Below are 24,310 nucleotides of genomic sequence, written 5' to 3' on the forward strand. Positions count from 1 at the left end.
ACTTGCCAACGTAGACGTTACCTTGAACAAGAACAAGTAATGGACACAAGTAATGGCATGTGATTCTGCCCATCAAACACAAGGGACCAAAATCAATTTATCAATAGTTAAATCAAATACATATAGTAATAAGAGGAGAGGTTAAGTCATGAATACCAACTGGTCCAGCCTCAACTCTTTGCCCAAATATTTAGACTCAGCTCATACTCTTTGAAGGTTTGAAGGATAAGATTCAAGAATGCATAGTTTACATTCAGAAAATATGTTGAATTGTCTATGTTTTACTCTTTTTAAGCCGCAGTAAACCATTACTGAAATAGTTAAACTGATCATTTAAAAACTTGGTGAAAATTATTTCTCCTCCCCCCACACCCTGGTAGAAGCCAGTGGGGTTCCAAATACACAGAGACTTTCTGCTTTTAGATTTGATTTCCGCTCACTGTGGAAGAGCATCTAGACCCGCCATGGTGACCAAATCACCTGTTGCAATTAAAGAGGTTTAACCATTTGGTCTATGATGGCTCAGCTTGGGCACCGCCCAGATAAACATTTGCGACACTCAGAAACTTCAGAATTCCAGTGCAGAGTTCACTACAGCGGAAAGTAACGGGAACGTCTGCTGTCCTGGGCGTGGTAGGCTAAAGCTCTCCATGCACATCTGGAACCAAGATACGCTGCAGATAGGGCCCCCACGTGCTCATTACGGAGCAGAAAGGTGGTTGTTTGGGCAGTGTCTCGGTGTGATTCTGCCCTCTGAGATCATCCCCAGTGTGTGCGGATCTGAAAGAGGAGGGAGTATGGTACCATCTAGAAACCATCAGGGAAGTGAAACACACTGTCAGGGAAAAAGGAGCTAAGTAACCTCATCATACGTGTGCATCTGCGAAGTGATGGGAGATACAGGCATGCGATATTCCATAAGAACGTGGGAGGAAAATCAGGTGAGAAGATAAACTTCTGAGTCAAACTGCTTTCTCAGAAAAAAAAAATCAGTTTACCCTCGTTTCATTCAACACTGAAGCCACCTGCCATTATTTCAGAGGACAATTCCTGCATATTGGGGGGTATTCCAATTGTCCCTGTCCGCAGGTTTTAGTTATTTATTTAAATTCCTGCTCTGGGAGCACCCCCACAATTGGCCAAGTCAGCAATGCGGTGTCTGCCAATTTTGCTTTTCTTAACTCTGGAGTCCTCCGCTGTTCTCATACTGTCCTTGTCAGCTTGCATACTTTTCCTTATCTGCATTTTCCATACGATATTTTTAGGGCACCCCTGGTTGGAGGATAGCATACCAGTCTCTATTTCCGTACAGAAAAATGGCAATTTCGATGTTTCCTGTTGTTTTGCAAACTGACTCATCTCTTGAGACAATCTTGATGAATGCCTGTTTCTCCAGCTTCCCACGCAGTGTAGGATATGTTCTAGAACTTTTCTTTCAATTATTATTTGAGGACTATTAATACTTATGGATTGGATTTGAGACTTCTATATTATGCTTCCAGCTTCTGCCATCCTGGCACCTCGTGACATGTGTGACCCAAATGTACTGAACAGAGTTCCAGTATCTAAGACATGGAGGAATCGGTGATGTCTAGCATTACTTTACAATCTTTGCCAGTGCTACATAACTTACGACTAACAACCAAGTTGCCTGCTGATAAACAAAGTGGGAATTGACAGTAGCAGCTAGGGAATGGTTGACTCCTATGATTTTGGTTGTGGTGAGAGAAAAGTCATCAGATGCTGTTGGCTCCAGGGATATTTGAAATGTGAGCAAGATTTGAAGTGGCCTGTCAGGGCTGGCCGGATGCGTGAAGCTATCAGGGGGTCTGAGGGAATGACACATTAGTTTTATGCAAATGTAGAGCATAGAGCGTGAGCAGGCTTTTTGTAACACAGATAGAGGGATTATTGGAAGCCCATACAATATTCACACAAGGAAATATTCCTATTGGCCATATGGCACCACTCAGGAAGAGTCCAATTGTTTAGGGTGATGGAATGGCCGTAGAAATTCAGTAAAGAAAGAGCACCTTGCAAGGTTGGGCATCATTCTCCAGGAGAGAGCGCATATGTTTTGTCAACTATCTGTACATGTGTTACGGCTCCAATAAGAACAGGTATAGATCCAGGAAACAAAGAGGGGAAGTGGGGACATCTCATTTACCTCCCAATGACATATTTATGATTTGTGACTTCTGTCCCCATTACTCTAGAATCTTGGTTCCAGATTGTGGGTATGGGAGGACAGGTAATCTTCCACTAGGAAACACAGCGAAAATTCTACTAAATCTTAATCTATGTTTGTCACCCAGCCATTTCAAACTTCTTGTAGCCAGAGACCACCATACAGGAAAAGGTGTCACCATCCTGGCAGGAATAATTGACCCTCATTATCAGGAAGAAGTTGGACTTTGTTTGCACAATGTAGGAAGAAAGAATATGTTTGGTACTCAGATACTAATTTCGGGAACTTCTTGGCCCCACCCACCCAAGTAAATGGTGAATTGACAAGTGCAACAGCCACGACTTAAAAAGGACATGGTGATCAGGAGCTAAAACTCTCCTGAACTGAGAACCCAGGTTGCCCCACTAATAGCGAGAGGAATGGAAAATGGGAGGAGAGAGGAGATGGGAGGAACACTAGTTGCAGCTTTAAAAATGGCGATGGCGGGAGATTCAGTTCACTGACTACTTTTCCTTTTGTCCATTTCCCCAGGAAAAGGAACCCATCAGAATTCTAGCAGGTCCATTTTCTAAATAAGATAAATGATTTTAGAAAGGAAAGGAACCAGTATGGCATAGGTCATGGGCTGTGGTGCACTCAGACACTCTTTAGGATCGAGCGAGGCACTCATTTTTACAGTTGGCAATAACCTTGACTGCTGATAGCCAACAGCTGACAGCTCACGGTGGAGAAGCTCCTGAGAAATTGCCCTCAGCCAAAAGTAGCTGCCTTTTCCAAGGCTGTACCCCTCACTAGGGCAGCCTAAATTCAACGAGTACTTGATACAACTGCCCCAAAGTCCAGACACCTCAATAGGGGACAACTCCAGAGGCTGTTTCAGCTTCAGGGTTCCTCATGGAATGGGCTGGAGCCTTCATAATGATTATATCACACCCTAGCTGTCCTCTTTGCCTTATCCTACATCCTTTATACTGTTAAGGTGATGTTCATGGTAAAATTCTACAATAACCCTCTAAACATTAATTTCTTTCTCGGAATCTCTGTCCTCACAGTCTGATATAATACTGTACTTATCCACGCGCAAAAAAAATCAAGTTGGACGCCTTCTTTACACCATACATAAAGATCAACTTAAAATGGATCAGAGCTCTAAATATGATCTAAAAACTATAAAATGCTCAGAAGAAAACACAAGGATAAATGGTTGTGACTCTGAGGTAGGCAAGCCTTCTTAGATATGATGCCCACAAGTGCAAGTGAGAAACAAGATAGCAGACGTCATCAAAATTCAAAACTGTTGAGTTGGCGAAAAGACGAGCCATGGGATGGGAGACAATATTTGCAAATTATATGTTTGATCAGTTTTGTATCCAGAATACAGAAATTACAATTCAATAACAAAAAGACAAATAACTAAGTTAAAAATAGGCAAAATACTTGAAAAGATATTTTTCAAAAAAGGTATACAGAAGGTGCCAAGTGAGTACATGAAAAGATCAGAGCCACAGGGGACATGCAAATCAAAAGCACCATGAGTTATCAGTTTATACCCACCAGGATGGCCAGAGTCAAAAGGTGGGATGATAACTAATGTTTGGTGAAAATGTGGCATGTGTGGGACTTTAATTTCGAATCCTCATACACTGCCGATGGCAATATGAAAAGTTCCTTTGAGAAAGCCTAAAAGTTACTCAAAAGTTACACAACATAATTAAAATTAGCATAATTTTTTTTAAGTTATACATTCACCATATGACCCCACAATACCACTCACAGTTATATGCCCATACAAAAACTGGTACACAAATGTCCCCGGTATTGTTATTTATAAGAGCCAGAACATTTAATCAACACAAATGCTGATCAACTGACAAAAGGGTCAACAAACTTCACTGTGTCCAACAATGGATGGAACATTATTTTACAACAAACTGATAAAGTACTAAAACATATTGTGATATGGATGAACATTGAAAATATTATCTTGAGTGAAACAAGATAGTTACACAACACTGTGTACTGTGGGATATCACGAAATGTCAGAACACACAATCTATGAGGACAGAAACTAGATTAGTGGTTGCCTGGCACTGGGAGAGCTGTGGGCAATGAGCAGTGGCTGCTAATGGATGTGGGGTTTCTTTTGGGAGTAGTAGGAATGTTCTAAAATTGACTGTGGGGATAGCTGCACAACTCTGAATACACTAAGAAATGCTCAATGATATGGCTTAAGTGGATGAATTGTGTGATGTGTGAATTACAGAACAATAAACCTGTTTTAAAAGTTCATTGACTCTTTAATTGATGTGTTCAGTGAGTGGCATGACAGAGAATTTGGCTTTTAAAGCTTTGTGAATACTGCAGTTTAAAAAGCACAACCTGTAAACAATAAGATATTTAGGCTTATTTTAACAGAAGGAAAAGAGAAACTATGAAACATCAATAGTTTACAACATTTAACTCTTATAGAATTATACTTTCACATATCTTGAATTGTGGGAATATTTTTCTGATAGAGCTCCAATATTTAGTTGGATAAATTGATAGACTGTACTGTAATTGTTCAAATTAAAAAAAAATATATAATCTGGCAGCATGTCAATTAGAAAAAATATTAAAAAGAATGATGAAAACACATGTTTAATGAGTTGTTTCTTATAAAAGAACATTTGTTGGAAATTTAATTGAATTGCAGGCAAAAAAATTAAAAAGAAAAAAAAAGATAATACCTACAATGACATTTTGGCTGGGATACTTACAAATTTCAATTAAAAGAAAACTACAATTTAAAGCATTATGCAGAAAGCTTAATTTGCTATAAGTTTAGAGAAAATGTATTCCTTCAATCCAAAATATTATATTTTACAAAAAAGATTCAATTGAACGTGTCAATAATTTAAAGTTTATTAACTGTCTAAGGTTACTTTGTATAAAACTGTAGAAAATTATAATTATGAAATTAAAATACTAGGTTATAGAATTTGGAAAATATCAGGGATGTGCTGTTTGTATCTCTAGCTATAGCTATGCATTTTATCTATATCTGGCTAAGAAACCAACTTAAGTAACTATGCACCAGGACAAATTATTCTCTTCATGTTCTTTAATGTTCAGAAAAATCAATATAAGCAAGGTGTTTAAAAATTATTTGATTTAATGTGCATGGAATACACTGTCTTGATATTTTAGAAAAATTTTAAATTATTTATTTATTTATTTATTTGTCAAAGAGAGAGAGAGCACAAGCCGGGGGAGCAGCAGGCAGAGGGAGAAGCAGGCTCCCAATGGAGAAAGGAGTGCAGTACAGGACTTGACCCCAGCACCCTGGGATCCTGACCTGAGCCGAAGGCAGCCAATTAACTGACTGAGCCACCCAAGCATCCCAGAAAATGTTTTTAAAATCATATTTTAAAAATAAGAACTTTCGTAAAAAAAGAGAGAGACAAACCAAGGAATAGGGTCTTCACTATAGAGACCACACTGATGGTTACCAAAAGGGAGGGAGGTGGTGGGATGGGGGACATAGGTGATGGGGATGAAGGCCTGCACGTGTCATGATGAGAACCCAGTGTTGTGTGGAAGTGTTGAATCACTATATTTTTACACCTGAAATTAATATAATACTGTACGTTAACTATACTGGACATTAAATTAAAAATTTATATGTAAAAATTTTTTAAAGGGCCACCCATATAATACCAGCATCTTATTAAAACATAAATCATTATTTTAAAAATCATTTAACTCTATTTTAGTGTGTCTATTCCTGCTACCTACACCCACTGTCTCTTTTCTGGCAGGAGCTGGAGACTTTCCCTTTCTTTACCAGGTCCCACCCTTCCTAGAATCCCTGATAAGTTGGTAGACACTATGCCTTTCCTGTGACAAGAAAACTACAGTTGTGTTACGTGAGATTCCATAAAGTTTTCTATTGCAACATTTCTATCCCACCATCTTATTTGTTTTAATTCACTCGTACAGGAGGAGCTCATGGTCCAAGGGTTACACTTGTCTGTGCTCCCTTGATCCAGTGATGACTGCCAGGTGAAAATCCTGTCCCGTTAATTATCCCCTTTCAGACTACAGTGTGTAGCACTCATTTTCTCAACTGACTTCTTCAACTATTCCCAGTTTTCTTGATTAAAAACAAACAAAACAAAGAAGTCCCCCCAACCCCGTCCTTTGCCCAAGATGTTCCCTCTCTGTCATGCCAACTGCTCCTCCTTTCTGTCATCATGGGTCATCAACCATCTGCCTCAGAGATTCACTGTAAGCGTCTACACTCTGCAAATCCTCCACTACTAACTTATTTCCATTATGAATCTCCTGCAAATTGTCAAACAAAGTAATGCTCCATTTTTTCAGTTTTCATGCTTTTCCTGACATCAATAATAGATTCATGGCCTTCTCCATCCCTCCTTTTTTCCCAGTTTTATTGAGATATGATTGAATTCATCACTGGATAAGTTTAAGGTGCACAGCATACCAGATTGACACACATATTGGGAAATGATCATCCCAGCAAGTTGAGGTAACATCCTTCAGCTTATATTTTCATCTTCATCACCTTGTGATGAGAACTCTTTGGATCTCCCCTCTTGGCGACTTCCAATGTAGCATATGACATTAACTATAGTCATCCTGCCATGCAGTACGTCTCAACACTTGTATCTGGAAGTCTGAACCTTTTGATTCCCTTAATCCAACCCCCCCCCCACTTCTGGTACCTACAAGTTGGATCTTTTTTTCTATGTGTTTGGGTGTTTCTTGTTTTGTTTGTCTTGTCTTCCACTCTCTCCTTTAAACCTCCTGTACCCATTGTTCCCCAGCCCACCCAGCATTATCCTGTGACCCCTCCCACCTCTCACACCTCAACTTCCTCATTACCTCGATGACACACCAACTTCTCTTCTTCCTTAAATGTAGCCATTGCCATAGCAGAATCGATTTTATAACTTTTCTCCTAATCCACTAGCAAAGGGATTTGTTTTTGTAATTCACTCATGGGTTTATATTTAACTCTTCATTTCTAGCTCTTAAAACTTTTATTGTTGGTGTTTCATTTCTGACTCCCTAATTAGCATTTTTTATCCATATATTCTGCAATTACTTTAAGTCATTACTTTAACTCATCACTCCTGCCACATAGTCATACACACCTTGCATAACCAATTCCTTCTCACTTCTCTAATTCTGCTAACACTGGGATTTTCTTTAACTCATTCTCCCTTTTCTTCTGTACTACGTAAGTGTTAAATTTTATAAAATTTACAATATCGCATAGCTCCTGGCTGGCTCAGTCAGGGTAGCATGTGACTCTTGATCTCAGGGTTGTGAGTTTGAGCCCCATGTGTGGCACAGAGTTTACTTAAAAAAAGAAAAAAAGAAAAAAGAAAAGTAAATTTTTAAAAATCTACAATATCTCACATCTCAAATCCAACTTCAGTGCCAACTTCCGTTTCAAGGGCTGACTTTCTCACCCAGACTTCTGTGCAGGCCAGACATTACTATATTTAAAGGAATTTTTAACCTGGGGTAATAACAAATATACTTGCAATAACAATGACTTGTGCATTTTAAACAGTTATTTTGTTCTTTGAGTCATATGAACAGGAGAAAGGTAAAGTTGAGAGGAAAATGTCAAAAGTCACGGATAAAAGGATCTGCTGCTGAAATCTTTCTGTGGATATGATGAAGTTCTCTTTTGTAATTAAAAAAAAAATTATTGGGCACCTGGGTGGCTCAGTGCACTAAAGCCTCTGCCTTCGGCTCAGGTCATGATCCCAGAGTCCCGGGATCGAGCCCCGCATCAGGCTCTCTGCTCAGCAGGGAGCCTGCTTCTTCCTCTCTCTCTGCCTGCTTCTCTGCCTACTTGTGATCTCTCTCTGTCAAATAAATAAATAAAATCTTAAAAAAAAAAAAAACTTATTAACTATAACTTTTGGGTGCTTAATTTTTTTCTTCTTTCCCCCAAATTTATTGAGATGTATTTGACATATAATATTATGTAAGTTTAAAATATACAATATGGCAATTTGATATACATACATATTACAAAATGAACGCCACAATAAAGTCAGGTGAGACAGCCTCACTTCACCTCACTTGGCCTCACCTCACAAAATAACCTTATTTTTGTGTGTGGGGAGAACATTTAAGATCTACTCCCTTAGCAACTTTCGAAGTATATAATACAGCATTGTTAGTTATGGTCACCAGGCTACACGTTAGGTCCCCACGACTTATTCATGTTATAACTGGAAGTTTGTACCCTTGACCATCATCGGTCATTTCCCCTACCCCTCAGCCCCTGGCAAACACCAACCTATTTTTGTTTCTACGAGTTCAGCTTTTTTAGATTCTGTGTGTAAGTGAGATCATACAGTATTTGTCTTTCCCTGTTGGACTATTTCACTTAGCATCATAACTCAAGTTTCCTCCATGTATTAAATCATAATGAAGAGATATACCCACCAGTACTTTGATAGTGAACTTGGGAAGAATTAGGAAAATCACCATATCAGAAGAAACTGAATATATCACTGAAGCTAAAAAAAAATAAGGAAAGCTTCACATAGAAAGCAGCGGGGGATTTATGGTAAAACTTGCTGTGAAACATTATTTTGTTTTGGTAGTTTTGTCTTTGAGGGCTGATAGTAAATGAGAGTAGAAAGATATTTCTTCTAAGAATAGCAAATATTTTACCAATGAAAGGTATTCTTGGTTGAATGTTCAATTTGATATACGTTCTCAGAGTGGGACGAGTGAGAATGTAGAGATTAAGAAGTCAGCGCAGGAGTTAAACCAGAAGGGAAATGCCCCTCCCGGTGAAAGGGGATTCTGAACACATTAGCCCATGAAGAGGGAAAAATGAGTTTTCAACTGCAGTAGAATGAAGTCCCTCTGATCGAATTAATCTAATTAGTGGCAGTGGTTCTAGGAAGTCAATGGAGAACATTCTGGCAGACCTTCAACTAACTGCATAATGTGGGAATGGTAAGGTTTCCAGTAATGGTTCCCCCAATGTGGTCCTGACTAGCATGTCACCAGCACATGGGAATTTGTTCAAAGCACACATTCTTGACCACCACCCCCCCCAAGAATTACTGACTCAGGAATCCTGGAAGTGTGCCCAGTGATCATCTTCTGACTCGGCAGTGATTGCAAAGCACGCTCAAGTGACAACCACTGGTCTGAAGACAAAGCCAAGTATCTGAACTGACGCCCAAGAGCCGCCACTCGGTCTCTGGAGGACTTTTGGTTGCTCCCTGAAGACAAAACCAGGAGGGCGTATCTGGGGCTTTCATCACAAGTGATGTAAACTTAGAAGGACACTGGCAGAATCCTTTACAGACACTATTTCGGCCAAAGCCGGAAGTGGGCGCAGCCTGAATGAGAGAGAAGATGGCAATGTTCAGGGATGTTTTCACCTGTTCTCATCAGCCAAAGTCAGGGGCAGCCGCTCAAGCGACACAAGGGACAGTGCTCCAAGTAGAAATTTGCTGAGTAGGACCAGCTCGTTACTAGTGAGACCGAAGTCCTGGAGGCCATTACAGACAGGAAATACAAAAACAGAAACAAAACAAAAGAAAACAGAAAATAACTTGAAACAGTGTGATGGTGCCTTTTAAGAGGCTGTGAGACTGAATTGTCATGACTTCCACTGAGAACGTCTGTCTACATGAATCAAAAAGTCTAAACCATGTATACGGCTTACCGACTGAGCAAGCTCACTCAACCAGAATTTATCGTGAGAAAAGAAATCATGTTACTATTATATCCAGGACATGTATCATCATTCAGAATAACACAGTTTAGAAATTACATAAGTATCCTAACAACAGAAGCTTGACCACAAAAAATGATACATCGGTGTATTAACATACTGACCACCAGTAAACTTAAGTTTTCAAATAATTTTAAATATAGGGGATCATCCTTCATGTCATGATGTCAAATGATGATGCAGGAAATACGTCTGTCTATGTGGTGGGCTCAAAATTTTATACACATGTATGTGGGGGCAGAAAGAGAGAATAAAAAATACTCCAAAAAGTTGGTGGTAGTGATCTTCAGGAAAAGGAGCTAAGTTTTATTTTTATTTTTTTAATTTTTATTTACTTATTTTTTAAAGATTTTACTTATTTATTTGACAGAGAGAGATCACAAGTAGGCAGAGAGGCAGGCAGAGAGAGAGGAGGAAGGCTCCCCGCTGAGCAGAGAGCCCGATGTGGGGCTCGATTCCAGGACCCTGAAACCATGACCTGAGCCAAAGGCAGTGGCTTAACCCACTGAGCCACCCAGGTACCCCTTATTTTTATTTTTTAAAGTAGTTTGTTGCCTCTCTCCCTAACTTACTTTATGATAATCAATTTACTTTATCACTGTTCTCATGTAGTTTTAATCACCTTTGTCACTTTAGTTTGTCATTAATTTTGTTTTTCCTGTTGTTTTAAGGTATTTGTTCTTCACTTATTTGACAGACAGAGATCACAAGTAGGCAGAGAGGCAGGCAGAGAGAGAGGAAGGGAAGCAAGCTCCCTGCTGAGCAGAGAGCCCGATACGGGGCTCGATCCCAGGACCCCGGGATCATGACCTGAGCCGAAGGCAGAGGCTTTAACCCACTGAGCCACCCAGGTGCCCAAGGTATTTGTTCTTTATATAGGTGTCAGTTATTTATCTTATTTAGAATTATATTTTTTGGAATTAAATACATCTTAGACATTTTGAAAAAAGAAACAGGAGAATGACTAAAGCAGGTATATCAAAAATGATTCTAGAGGAAATTAAAATAGATATTAATAAATTAGAAAAGAGAATCAATACTTAGAATGTAAAAACCTTGAAAGAATAGATATCCTCAAAGAGAAAGAACTATAATCAAATATCTACTCGAAGAAACCTTGGTAAAATTGAATGAAGAAACTGGTTTTGAAAAGTAAGATGTATTTCAGGAAAATTTAATAATGAAGATTTTTTTAATCTTTTTTGTAAATTTCGAGGATAAAAAAGAACTCCTGGAAAAAATATTTTCAGATAGATCTATAGCAGGTTTATTATGAATTTCTCCTCCATTCAATGTCAGGAGAAAATAAAGCAACACTTACTGAATGACCTAGTACGTGTGGGTATGGGGCTTGGAGGGAAGAGGTAATGTCTTATAATTCTCCAAACAATTTAGATTTAGTTTATACACAAAAGTGAAATATAAACACTTGAAGATCTTTGCTCTTATCTGGTTAAAGATGTCCAATGTGTCAGGGATTATCTGCTTCAACAGAGACTCTGTGATGGAACCTGACCACTGACCAGCCTTCTAGGCACCTGCCTACATGTGAATGTCCCCCTCTCATCCCTCCTTTCGTCTACCCAGATCACAAGTTCTTAGTGAACACCTGCTATGTGTCAGGCACTATTTTAAGTCCTGGAGTTATAAGAGTGGACAAGACAAAGAAGACCCATGACCTCTGGGTTCTTACATTCTAGTATTCTAATAGAAAGCTTAAATAAATACTAATAAATGGTTTCATAATTTTAAAAATATTTAAGGCTGCCAAAACTACTTTGTACTCGATCAAGATAATTTCAAATCATTCCTGTGATTAGCATAAGGGTTAAGAGTTGAGTCTTTAAATTTAGATTCCTAGTATATTTGAGCTGGCACTAATAACTACTATCAGCCCAACCTTAGGCAAGTTACTTAACTATGTATCGTGCATCGCCAATACAAGTAAATATCTCAAGAGGTTGCTTCAAGATTTCAGCAGATAATACACATAAAGTACATATACCAGTTCCATAATACATGTGTTCAGCAATATTGTTACTATTTTAAGGAACATTTAACACAAAACAGTTAATAATAATAATAATATGGAAATTAGAAAATGGATTTCTGGTATTGTCTAAAACAACAATAAGAAGGTAAAGCACACTCTAATCTCCCTCCTGTTCTCCTGCCATCTTGTTCTGAGTAGAAAAAGAATGACTGATGCATGAAAGGCCGTGCATACCTGAGTGAGCACTTTTCTGTTGCACAATCCAATATGCTGTATATAGTTAAGTTAATTTATCCTGACATAAGTAAATATCATTCCTAAGTGGTCTGTGTGGTCCAAAGGAAATGAAATCAAAAGAGTAAAAAATAATAATAATAATAATAATAATTCTTACACTTCTTGAATCACTGCTTTCTTATTTATTATAAGCACAGAGCTAGAAGATATTACCAGACCCAGAAGCTCAGAAAAGGAGTGAAATCAAAGATAAATTACAGATAATAGGGTCTGATTCTGTCATCGAAACAGAGGAAGAGATGTGGAGACCTCTGAACAATGAATTCTCCACCAAGTGTCAACAGGGTTCACACAGATGACAAGGAGGGTCAAACAGAAGGTAAAGGGATCGGAACCCCTTGATGATGGAGTTTTCCTGACTTGTGTTTCTATTCTACTGAACTCCACAGAAACTTTAGAAGGCTGGTGAATTCCTTGGCTGGTTCAGAAGTGAGGGAACGGAGCCTGCTCATAACCATCTAGAAAACAAAATAGGTAAAGTCAGGGAATGTCCAACAGGAGACTGGCTCAAAGGTGCTGACAGTTTAGTTCTGAGGATAGAGTGCTGAGCATTTCGTGAAATGCTGGGCCATGGAGGATGATTCCAGGTGTCTGTGCATGGGAGAACCTGGGGCCCTGTTAGGAGAACTTTCAAGAATGAGAGTAGCAAAGGGAGTACTGTAATGTCACGCTCAAGGATACGGTGTTAAACATCATTCAGGCTTGACTCCCAATATCAACTAAAACTCTGAGCGGTGTACAATCTGGCCAAAGTGGCTTAGCCTTTCTAAAATTACGCAGAGTTGGCTATAAAGAAGGACCCTGTTTCATAGACTTGTGAAGAATAAACGAGTGAATGTGTGGTGGCCAGAAGCAATGACTCCCGTCAAGTATACGCTCAGCAAGATTTCCGTGGGCGCCATGTTGGCGGCCCTGGGGCCACTTGTGGTGAAGTGAACAGGTCCTGTAACCTGGAGGGGACGTAGTCCGTGCTGAGTATCGACACTTCTCCAAACATTACGTAGAGTTGTCAGTCATCTCTTCAACGTCTTCATTTTAAGTCTGTGATCTGACAACAGTGACGTAAGGCCTGTTCAGAAGCCTGCCCCGTGGAGGACAAGCTCTTTAAGGGCAACCCCAGCAGCATGAAGGAGGCTCCGAAAGGCAGTGCAGGGAGCAATTCTATTTCAGAGAAGTTGGTATTTGACAAGCATCTGAGGTCCCGACTTGGCTCTCAAGTGAAGGTTAATCATTTTCCCAATTGCTTTCTAACGGCTCTGAGAGGGAGCCCAGAGGGCTGGCTGCTGGCAGGCTCCCTGCACTGCGTGGAAACACGGGCACACCAGCCCCACTGCCCGGGGGACGGGGCTGGCTGCAGGCTCAGACAATGCCTGACTCAGCAGCCACGCAGCAAAAGTCTGCAGTGAGTCACCTCCCGTTTCCTAAAGGAAGGAGCTGTCCATGTGTCGGTTGTTCGACGCTGTTTTGTTTTGTTTTATAGTTACAACAGTCCCTTTTTCACTGTGTTTAACTTTCTAGATGAAATATAACAGTTTTAGTATATATCATAATTGTGACACGTCCGAGACATGTAGACATATAAACGTCATACAAGAACATTAAACAAGAGGTCACGTGTTCTGTGACCGTGCTAAGGACGGCCCATGAATGTCTTCTTATGAAATACATTGCACATGGATGGCTTGACTTTGCTACAGATCTAGAGCAACTTCTTGTAATAAACTTTATCACCAGTGAATCAGTGTCAAGGTTAATTGGACACATAGCAACGCATTTCAGTGCCTTAACGAGGTGATACAAGAAGCAACTACGTGCTCTCATTTTAAACACTCCCCAATTGAAATAGTGCCTAGGCACAGTTTCTGAAAGCCCTAAAGTCATAGAGCAATCTTTCCATTTCTAAAAGAGAGCTCTTGTCGAATTTCAGATATTCCCCTAGATAAAATTCACATTTTTAACTTTGCATAAAATGATGTATTGAGCCAAAATATTTAGGCATCATTAATATTAATCCAAATGCAATAACAAATGATATATTCTACTTTTCTACAGAATTTGATAATATCAAATGATGTGAATTTTTTTTTTTAAAGTTCACGGCTTTTTTTTTTTTGAAGATTTTATTTATTTATTTGACAGAGAGATCACAAGTAGGCAAAGAGGCAGGCGTAGAGAGAGGGGGAAGCAGGCTCCCTGCTGAGCAGAGAACCTGATGTGGTACTTGGTCCCAGGACCCTGGGATCATGAACTGAGCCAAAGGCAGAGGCTTTAACCCACTGAGTCACCCAGGTGCCCCTGATGTGAATTTTTAAATACCAAAAATAATATTTTTTTAATTTTAATTTAATGCCATGGTATTAAAAGATTTTTTTAAAAAGTCCTTTTCTAGATCCCCATAAAGCCACAGAACTGTGTTCATTTGTAAATTGATGGCTTTGGCACATGTTTGGGGTCTTAACGCTATCCACCATAGATAGCCTCAGTTATCACAGAGTATCCTTTTTTGGTCACAAATTATAAATCTTATCCCAGAAAACAGTCTCTGTAACTTTAAGCCTCAAGCAAAGAGCCCCCATCAATAGTCTTAGTTTTTGATCCTCGTGAAATAACCAATCTGTTATCTGTATCCATGAATTTTTGTTTGTTTTGGTTTTTAGATCCTCCTTGAAATTTCACCATTGATAAATGTGGTTAAACTTTTTTCATTTACATTTCTGCATAGTTTTTACATTGCACGAATACATCATAACTTATTTATTCTTTCTATTGTAGACACTTGGTTTGTTTCTAGAGTTTTGGTATTTTAAGTAATGGTCCGAGGCACAATTTTGCCTAGGTAGATAGGTAGATACTGTGGAGTTTTTCTAGAAAAGTGATTCTCAAATGGGGACAAGTTTATCCTACAGGAACATTTGACAATTTCAAGATATTCTACAATGTCCCATCTGAAAAGTATTACCAGCAGCTAGTAGATGAGTAGGCCAAGGATGCAGCTAAACATCCTGCAAAGCCCAGGACAGCTATACCCCCAACAAAAAATTTTCTAGGCCAAAATGTCAGTACATACACTGCTAAGGATCTCTGTTCTAATGCATATGTTTAAGGATTGATTTGCTAGGTAATCAGATATGTGTCTCTGAACTTGAGTGAAAATACCTAATTGTTTTCCAAAGTGGTTATTTATGTTCTCACCAGTAGTGAATAAAAAGTGAATGAAACGTATACTCCTTGCTTTGATATTATAGTTCTTTTATGTATCTTTCATATATCTTGTAGGTGTGAGGCAGTATTTCATTTTAGTTATTTATATGTCCTAAAAAATTAACTCACTTATATTTTGTTGTCAGTAAAGTGCACAATCACTTTTGTTTCCACTGGATTAATTGCTTCTTTTTTTCTTTGAAAAGCAAATGGCCACATGCAGCACCTCATTTGGATATGTCTGGAGTCTTAGAAGCTTGACTATTCTATGGTCTCCTAGAACTGGACACTGAGAGCTTGTTTGGAGGTTCTAGCAGGGGAAAGCACCCTTTCCTATACCCTTGAACAAAGAATGGTCCAGGAGGGACACATACTGAGCAGTGAGGGAGGAAGGGACACCCACCTAGCCAGCCAGATCAGCAGAATCAACCCTGGTGATTAATGGGGTCACAAATTGTCACATCCCAATTAATTGCTTCTTAATTGTTTGTAAGTGCTATTTACAGATGTTGGATACTAGTCCTTTCTGCTTTATATTTTTCTTCTCCCAGTTTGGTTGTTGCCCTTTCCCTTTCATCACAACTTTTTTTAAAGAGCAGTAATACTTAATTTTATCTAGTTTAATTTAACTTCCTTTGTCATTTATACTTTTTTAGGTCATACTTAATAAATCTTTTCTCACTCTAAAGACAAACAGCATTCTCATGTTTGTAGCTCTTTACCTGTCTTTAAAAATCCACTGTGAGCTGATTTTGTATACTGTACATGCTAAAATTCTGATTTAAATCATTTTTCATTTTGAGAACAATTTGATTCAAGATAATTTGTTAATGGTTCTTGTTCTCTCTCAAAATACAATACTAGCTTCATTATAAATAAATTTCCGTATTTGAAAACTTTACATTTTAAAATACTGATTCTTCTATGTGTTTAGCTTAAGTGACTTCTAGCAGTTTTATACTATTTTATCCATAAAAATATGGCTTGTATATTTCTTTAGATTTATATTTAATTACTTTTTCACTGTCATTTAAAATTTTATGTTGTGGGGCACTTGGGTGGCTCAGTGGGTTAAAGGCTCTGCCTTCAGCTCAGATCATGGTCCCAAGGTCCTCGGATCGAGTCCCACATCGGGCTCTCTGCTCATCAGTGAGCCTGCTTCCCCCCTCTCTCTCTGCCTGCCTCTCTGCCTACTTGTGATCTCTGTCTGTCAAATAAATAAAATCTTTTAAAAAAAATAAATAAATAAACAAACAGGGGCTCCTGGATGGCTCAGTTGGTGAAGTGTCTGCCTCCAGCTCAGATCATGATCTCAGGGTCCTGGGATTGAGCCCCAAGTCTGGCTCCCTGCTCAGTGGGGGGCCTGCTTCTCCCTTTCCTTCCTGCTAATGTTCTGTCTTGCTTCTCTCTCTCAACTAAATAACTAAGATCTTTCAAAAAAATAAAAAAATAAGAAAATAAATTATTGTTAGCACAGTAGATACTCAAAATAAAAAAAGGAAACTGAAAAATTCTTGTGTAATTTATCTTACATGGCATAGCTTAAAATTATTGCTTATTAGAACTCTCATGGACCCCAAATCACACCGACATTGAAATCTCTTTCAAAAGTTATTTAAATGAAACATACAATGTGAATTAAAATAATGTGCTTTTTAATTGGAAACCAAATGACTGAGGTTCATATGATTATTAAAATTCACTTTTGGCTTATCTCTGTCTCTTCTCAATTCTTTGAGTTTATTTGTTATTTGGAAATAACATTAACTATTAATATATTCAACACAAAGATAATAAATACAGACAGAAGCCTTTGTTAAAATTCAACACAAGGATAATAAATACAGAACCCTTGTTAAATCTCATATTTAGGAAAGGAAAATACCTCATAAAATTAATAGTAGAATGAATTAAAAATATAATTCATTACCCTATTTGTGTATGTTACGCATTGAAATGTGATAGAATATTCTAGACTTGCTAAACAAACAAAAAACACTCAAAAACACGATAGTTTCGATTTTGTTTTTAGCAGTATATTCTTGGTCTATCGTTTTGAATTTTCCTAAAGGTAGCAATATTTGTTTTGCTTTATTCAATAAAGAAATCTCATCCTGTTACTCTTAAAATACAAAATCTCATTGTAATTTACAAGGTCCACAGATCAGAGGCCAAAATAAAAAGAATTTAATTAAAAACGCTAAGTGATTTGGATGTTCCAAGTGACAATTAGAACAGAAAACAAAGTTATGTAGAATTTATTCTAAAATTCTATTTATGCTTCTCAAGGAAAAATCTACATATGGCACAGTGGATATTGTATCCAGAGAACTGAAACAGAGATAAATAGATGGAAATATGCATTGAAAAATCATTCTTTCATAATTGGAAGCCAAATTAGAGATCACAAAAAGCATGGTACTGTACAAAGCAAAATTACCCCAATAAGTCCTATTTTAGGAATCCTTGAGCTGGGGGACCTCGTTGGCTCAGTGGGTTAAGCCTCTGCCTTTGGCTCAGGTCATGATCTCAGGGTCCTGGGATCAAGCCCCGCATTGAGCTCTCTGATCAGTGAGGAGCCTGCTTCCCCCTCTCTCTCTGCTTTCCTACTTGTGACCTCTCTCTCTCTCTCTCTGTCAATAAATGAATAAAATCTTTAAGAAAAAAAAAAGAATTCTTGAGCTAAACTAGGTATTTTTAGCTAAATGCTAGGAAAGAATTTGCCTTTTCTAATGCAATGTTTCACTCTTTGATTAGAGGAGACCCACAAAACTACCAAATCATGTGTGTGTGTTTGCTTATTTGCTTGGCTCTCAAAAAAACTCAGAATGTGATTCTGACGTCAACTGAAGAAAAAAATATTTTTCTGATGTAACCTCATTCTATAATTTTATTATTTTGGGATGCATGGGACAGATTTAGTTCTCTAGAAGCAACTTTTCACATTGGTAAAGATGCACAGGGAAAATACTGATTTTGCAAAATTTCAACATTTTTTTTAAAGATTTTATTTATTTATTTGACAGATAGAGTTCACAAGTAGGCAGAGAGGCAGGCAGAGAGAGAGGAAGAAGCAGGCTCCCTGCTGAGCAGAGAGCCCTATGTGGGGATCGATCCTGGGACCCTGGGATCATGACCTGAGCCGAAGGCAGAGGCCTTAACCCACTGAGCCACCCAGGCGCCCCAAATTTCAACATTTTTTAAATATAACATTACATGCAACATAGAGCCCTGAAAAATCTTAACATGAGTGAGCAGGCAAAGCCAACCATAGACCATGGTTTTCTTGCCCTCTTCCAACTTATTTTAATATCTTTACCTTACATTTTTAAAATAAGTATTCACTAAGGATCAACCTTTACTTGCTTATTACAGAAATATGCTAGTAGCTGGGATGGAGAGATAAACTCTCTATTCTCTTAAGAAAGTACAGTTAGTAATCAATAGGCTGTCTTGCTTTCTTCTCCAGGAAAGAAATCCTTTGATGACAAAAATAAAGCTAAGGGGTTTTGAAAGGCTTTGAGTCAGTCTGATATTTAGATCAACCTGATCATGTTCTTTTGCAGAAGAAGGGGACATATAGGAGATCAAGATTTCAGAGAATAATTTGACTTTAGTCTCCAAAGTTTTTACAAAGAAAGCTAAGTCATGCTATATTATGTGACATATCAAAAGGGATTTGTGGATCAAGCTTGGTGCTTGTTTGCTTATTATAGAAAAGGAGCAGAAAGAGGTGTACAATTTGATGACTGCCCTTGCTAAAATACACCCAGCATTGCCTGTTAGAATTTTAATGTTATAACTACTATCCGTAGGAATTACTCTAAGAACACACACCAAGTTATTGTTTATCTAGTAGACTACCATGTAATCTGGCCTTAACTCTCCTCTGTCTTTTATCTCTTTCCTTTCTCTTGAACATTCCACACTCCAACCAGAGTGGATGCGTTCTCCATCCATGCTGCACATTTCATAATTTTGTCCCTTTTTCTTTAAAGCTAAATATAAGTCTTGGGGGACACCAGAGTGGCTCAGCCAGTTAAGCCTCCAGATATTGATTTTAGCTTAGGTCATGATCTCAGGGTTATGAGATCAATCCCTGCATTGGGCTCCACACTTGGCTTGGAGCAGGCTTGAGATTCTCTCTCTCCCTCTCCCTCTGCCCCTCTGTCCCCAACTCCTCCTCTCGGGCACACTCTCTCTCTCAGAAGAAAGAAAGAGGGAGAGAGAAGAGAGGAAGGAAGGAAGGACAGACAGACGGGAGGGAAGGAGGGAGGAAGGAAGAAAAAGAAAAAGCCAGCCAGGTGTAAGTCTAGCATTCTACCTGTCTTTCTCATTTTTCCCAACTGGAAAAAACATCTGCTTTAAAAAATTCATAGCACTTCATGTTAAATATCTCAAACTGGTTAGATGTTATAAGATCTCAGAACAAGACAACAGCTCGAAACGCAAATATATATTACATTGTTTCCTTTCTCCACAGCTATCAAAGACCTCCTCTTGCCTCATGATAATCTATATTCTTCTCTGAGCATCATACAGGATCCATGACCTACTCCAAACTGCCTTGCAAGTCCTATTCTTTTTTTTTTTTTTTAATGAGTCCTGTCATTTATTTTTCACTCACAATTTACATTCTTTCAATGATGAATTCCTTGAAGGACCCTATACCACTTGGAGTCATTTTCACTTTAAGCCACACATTAGTTTTAAAGGAGTAAGCCTGATCCTTAAACTTGTGGGAGAAAACAGACTTGTAAGTCAAGATAGGGTTACAGCAAAATCTTCATTTTCCCTACGTGTATGTGAGCTTTGTGGCAACTCATTTATTAAACAAAACTGTATTTTCCATAATTTGCCAAGGAATAAAGTTAGACACTGAATCCCATCAGTGACTTATTTTCCAATGCCAGCAACAAACTGTGAAATGAGGTGTAAAATTGGATAAATTTGAATGTCCCTTGTACCTCTCAACATCCTAGGTTCTCAGCTATTTTCCACATTGTTATGAGGACGAGAACATTCTGAGAATAGGTGTCTGAAGAAAGGAGATTGGAATGGAGTGAAGAGAAAAGGACTATGTGACATTTAGAACACTGTAATTGCTAATGTCACCTATTTTAAATATGATTATGCATAGGCATTCACTTTGTACACCCAGTGTGCCAGAAAGTAATAGACAGTAAAGTAGAGGTGATTTCTACGTGGTGGTTCTTCGGTCTATTTGGGGAACATCAGGCTTCTCTTCAGCCTGTCAGGATGCAGGATTTCTGGGTACTAATGGGCTTGTGAAACGCAGCATATGCTCACAGTTCCAACGGCTGAGCAACTGCCACCACATTAAGTTCTGTAAGAGAAAAATGAAAATTTCAAATTAAAAATATCTTCATGTCCTCAATTGACCGCAGACAAATAAGAAAGGAAAGAAAGCTTAAATAGGAATCTAGTGTGCTGATGAAGTAAAAGGAAGGAGTTAATGGTTTAAGTCCAAAATCTGGCAGGATTCCTTCTTGCTCAGGGGAGGTCAGTCTTTGGGCTAGTCCGTTACTTCAGCTGATTAGATGAGACCCACCCACAATACAGAGGGTAATCTGCTTTATTCAAAGCTCACTGATTTAAATGTTGATCCCATCGAAACAAAACAAAACAAAACAACAACAAACCAAAAACACCCTTTTAGAAACATCAAAAAGATGCTGGACCAAATATCTGGGCACCACAACCCAGCCTAGTTGACACAAAAAATTAGCTCTCATATGCACTTACCTAGACATCAGGTCATAGGACTTCTTCTTTATTGATGCTGAATCTAAGGAAAACAGCCAAAAATGTGGTTGCATGGTATTTATATTATCTTTCATGTGAAATTATGATTGTAGCACATGAAAGGACAGAGTGTCAAAATTTTGCCATGTGCATGCATGAGGTTCTATGAACTGTTTCATGTTTGCTTGGCCTATGGAAGCTCTCAGACTCAGACTGAGGTTTACTTTTGTTTCAGTCTGATACTAAGACTGGGTATTAGATAACCCAAATCTACCATGATTTGGCAGTTATCATGTGCCAAGAAACCTGGATCTGTGCTAGTTCAAGTTGGCTTTGAAGAGTTTAATGGTATTTCCATTATTCACATTTTATAGAAAATGAGGCCTAAAAAGGTTAATTTAGCCACTACCTGAAGCTAATTAATAGAAATAGCAGGATTTATATTTTAGCTGTAAATTCCAACATCTGCAATTTCAATCATGAAGTTATACTTTGTGGACACTATAACTATATTTCATAAAAATATCTACTGAGATAAAATACACTAGATTTTTATTTTTTCTTTAAAGATTTTATTTGTTTATTTGACAGACAGAGATCAGAAGTAGGCAGAGAGGCAGGCAGAGAGAGAAGGGGAAGCAGGCTCCCTGTTGAGCAGAGAGCCCGATGCGGGGCTCAGTCCCAGGACCCTGGGATCATGACCTTAGCTGAAGGCAGAGGCTTTAACCCACTGAGCCACCCAGGTGCCCTGGAGGGAGAAGTAGGCTCCCTGCTGAGCAAGAAACCCGGTGTGGGACTCCATCCCCAGATGCTAGGATCATGACCTGAGCTGAAGGCAGCCGCTTAACACACTGAGCCACCCAGGCATCCCTACACTAGATTTTTAAATGAAGATAGTAAGTCACAAAGTTTTATGACATTAATACACAGAAATATTGAGAGGCATTATCTGTGTTTAAGAGATGGAAAGTACTTACTTTTTCCCTTTTTCCTATATTCTAAATTGATTGTAACAGACAAGTATTTCCTTTCATGTTAATATATTAAATAAAGATTATTTCAAACACAAGGGGCAGTTTTATCTCAACCTAAAACACATAAATGTTCATACCATAAAAATCTACTTTTTGTTTCAGAAAGAAATTCCCAAGATGTGTGAGATGACGAATCACGTAGCTTTTTTTCCTGGGCAAAGTTTTGATTAATTGCTACAGTTGTTCCATCTGAGTATTTCTGCTGAGAGGAGAGCGACAATTTTCTAAGAGAAATGCTTGAGTACTTTCTGCTGGAGTTAGTCAGAAGCCAAGCAGGTACTTAACTAACTGTCATGTTAGCCATCCATTTACCCACATGATTCTATCACTCCTGTCTGGGAAAACACAGGGGAAAGGTGATCCATAGCCCCTCTCATAGTAGCTTAAGGGAAGACTGTAGTCATAGAAGAATATCTTTGCTAAATGATTTGCAGTCATTCAGCTTAATTTCAAGGGCATAAATTTTATTTCCTCAAAGTTTTAATTTAATTTAACAGAATAATATTTATGGTACTCATGGAAGGGAGTTGTTATTCCAGAACATGTGATTTGTCATTTATAGTCTCCAATCCTTTGTTGATATATAAAAAATATTTCTCACATACCCATAATTGCATGACCTTAGATACGCTTCACATAATTATATTCTAAGCAATTTAATTAGAATATTTGATAAATTATGGTATGGAAAAGTTAGAAAACTTTCCATGATAAATGACAGCATATCTGACCTTTACTTCTACCACAAAGTTCTAAAGTATAAAATTACTTCTTGAATTCCAGTGTGTATACCTTGTACACAATCCCTTAATACAGAACTCAAAGTAATTATCCTAGATTTATGATGTGCTTATCTCTTTTGGCCGCCTTCTCCAGTTGCTTGTTTGCATTCTATCTTTTTTTCTTTTTCCAATATTATTGAAGACTGTTGTATTTTGCATATAGAAAAATTACCATTTTGGGCATGCAGTTCTATGAGTTGTTGAAAATGCAAAGATGTGTGTCATCAACACTGCAGACAGGATGAAGAACAAAGCCAGCACCCCAAAGACTTCCTCGTGCAGCCACTTTGTGTTCAGAACTCCCGTCCACAGACCCCAGCCAAACATGACTCTGTTGTTCCCATTTGTTTGTTTTCATTATATAATTGTCTTTTATGTTGTGCTACTTAAAATTCTTCTTACTGTAACTAGAGTAAAAATACCAAATGGATGGTGTTATGCCCCAATAACGGGTCCGTGATTAAAGGAGCGAGACTGATACAAAGCGAAGGTCAAGCAAAGCTTTATTTCGCGCCAAGCATCAAGAATCTAACCGAACGTTCGGGGCCGCACCTCTTACAAGAGAGGGCGACCTTTCTCTGTTTCACAGTCTAGCTTTTAAGGGCAAAGGCCATGCGGTTGGGCCTGGCCACGCACAGGTGACCAATGAGATTGTAACACACACAGGAAACTCCACAGTGATGCTAGGTGACCAATTGAATTATAATTTACCCTAGTAGACATTTGAATCAGCCTATTACACCTTGATTAGGATTGGCGCCAAAAGGGTTCCCAAAGGGCGGGGGCCCATACTCCTTGGTAGCTAGGGAGACAGTATGCAACCCCCTACTGATCGGATGTCTCCACCTGGCCTGACCCACCTTTGTATCTGGGCATTGTTACCCGGAGCTGGCTTCCGGGACCGCCTTTAAGTGAATCCCCTGGGGGAAGGGGAGCGAGGACAGTTCAAGGGCTAAACAAGGTATTGTTTGACCTCAATGAAAGCCTCTTGACAGAATATAAACATAAAATAGGTCCTTACAGATGGAAATAAACTCAGGAGAGCTTTGTACATAACCTTGAGACAAAAACATTATGCTACCTCCCCCAGAAAAACAATATAAAATTAATGCAATGTCCTGACTCCATATAGATTCCAAGGTTTGATTAAAATCATTGTTGTCATTATGGCACCATAATCCTGCAATCACATTTAATCACCTTCGATGTACTATGTACAGTGTGCTGTTGTGGTGATGGTTAAAACTTTTATATTGAGATCAT

Source organism: Martes martes (assembly GCF_963455335.1).
Source record: "Martes martes genome assembly, chromosome: 11".
NCBI classification, from domain to species: Eukaryota; Metazoa; Chordata; class Mammalia; order Carnivora; family Mustelidae; genus Martes; species Martes martes.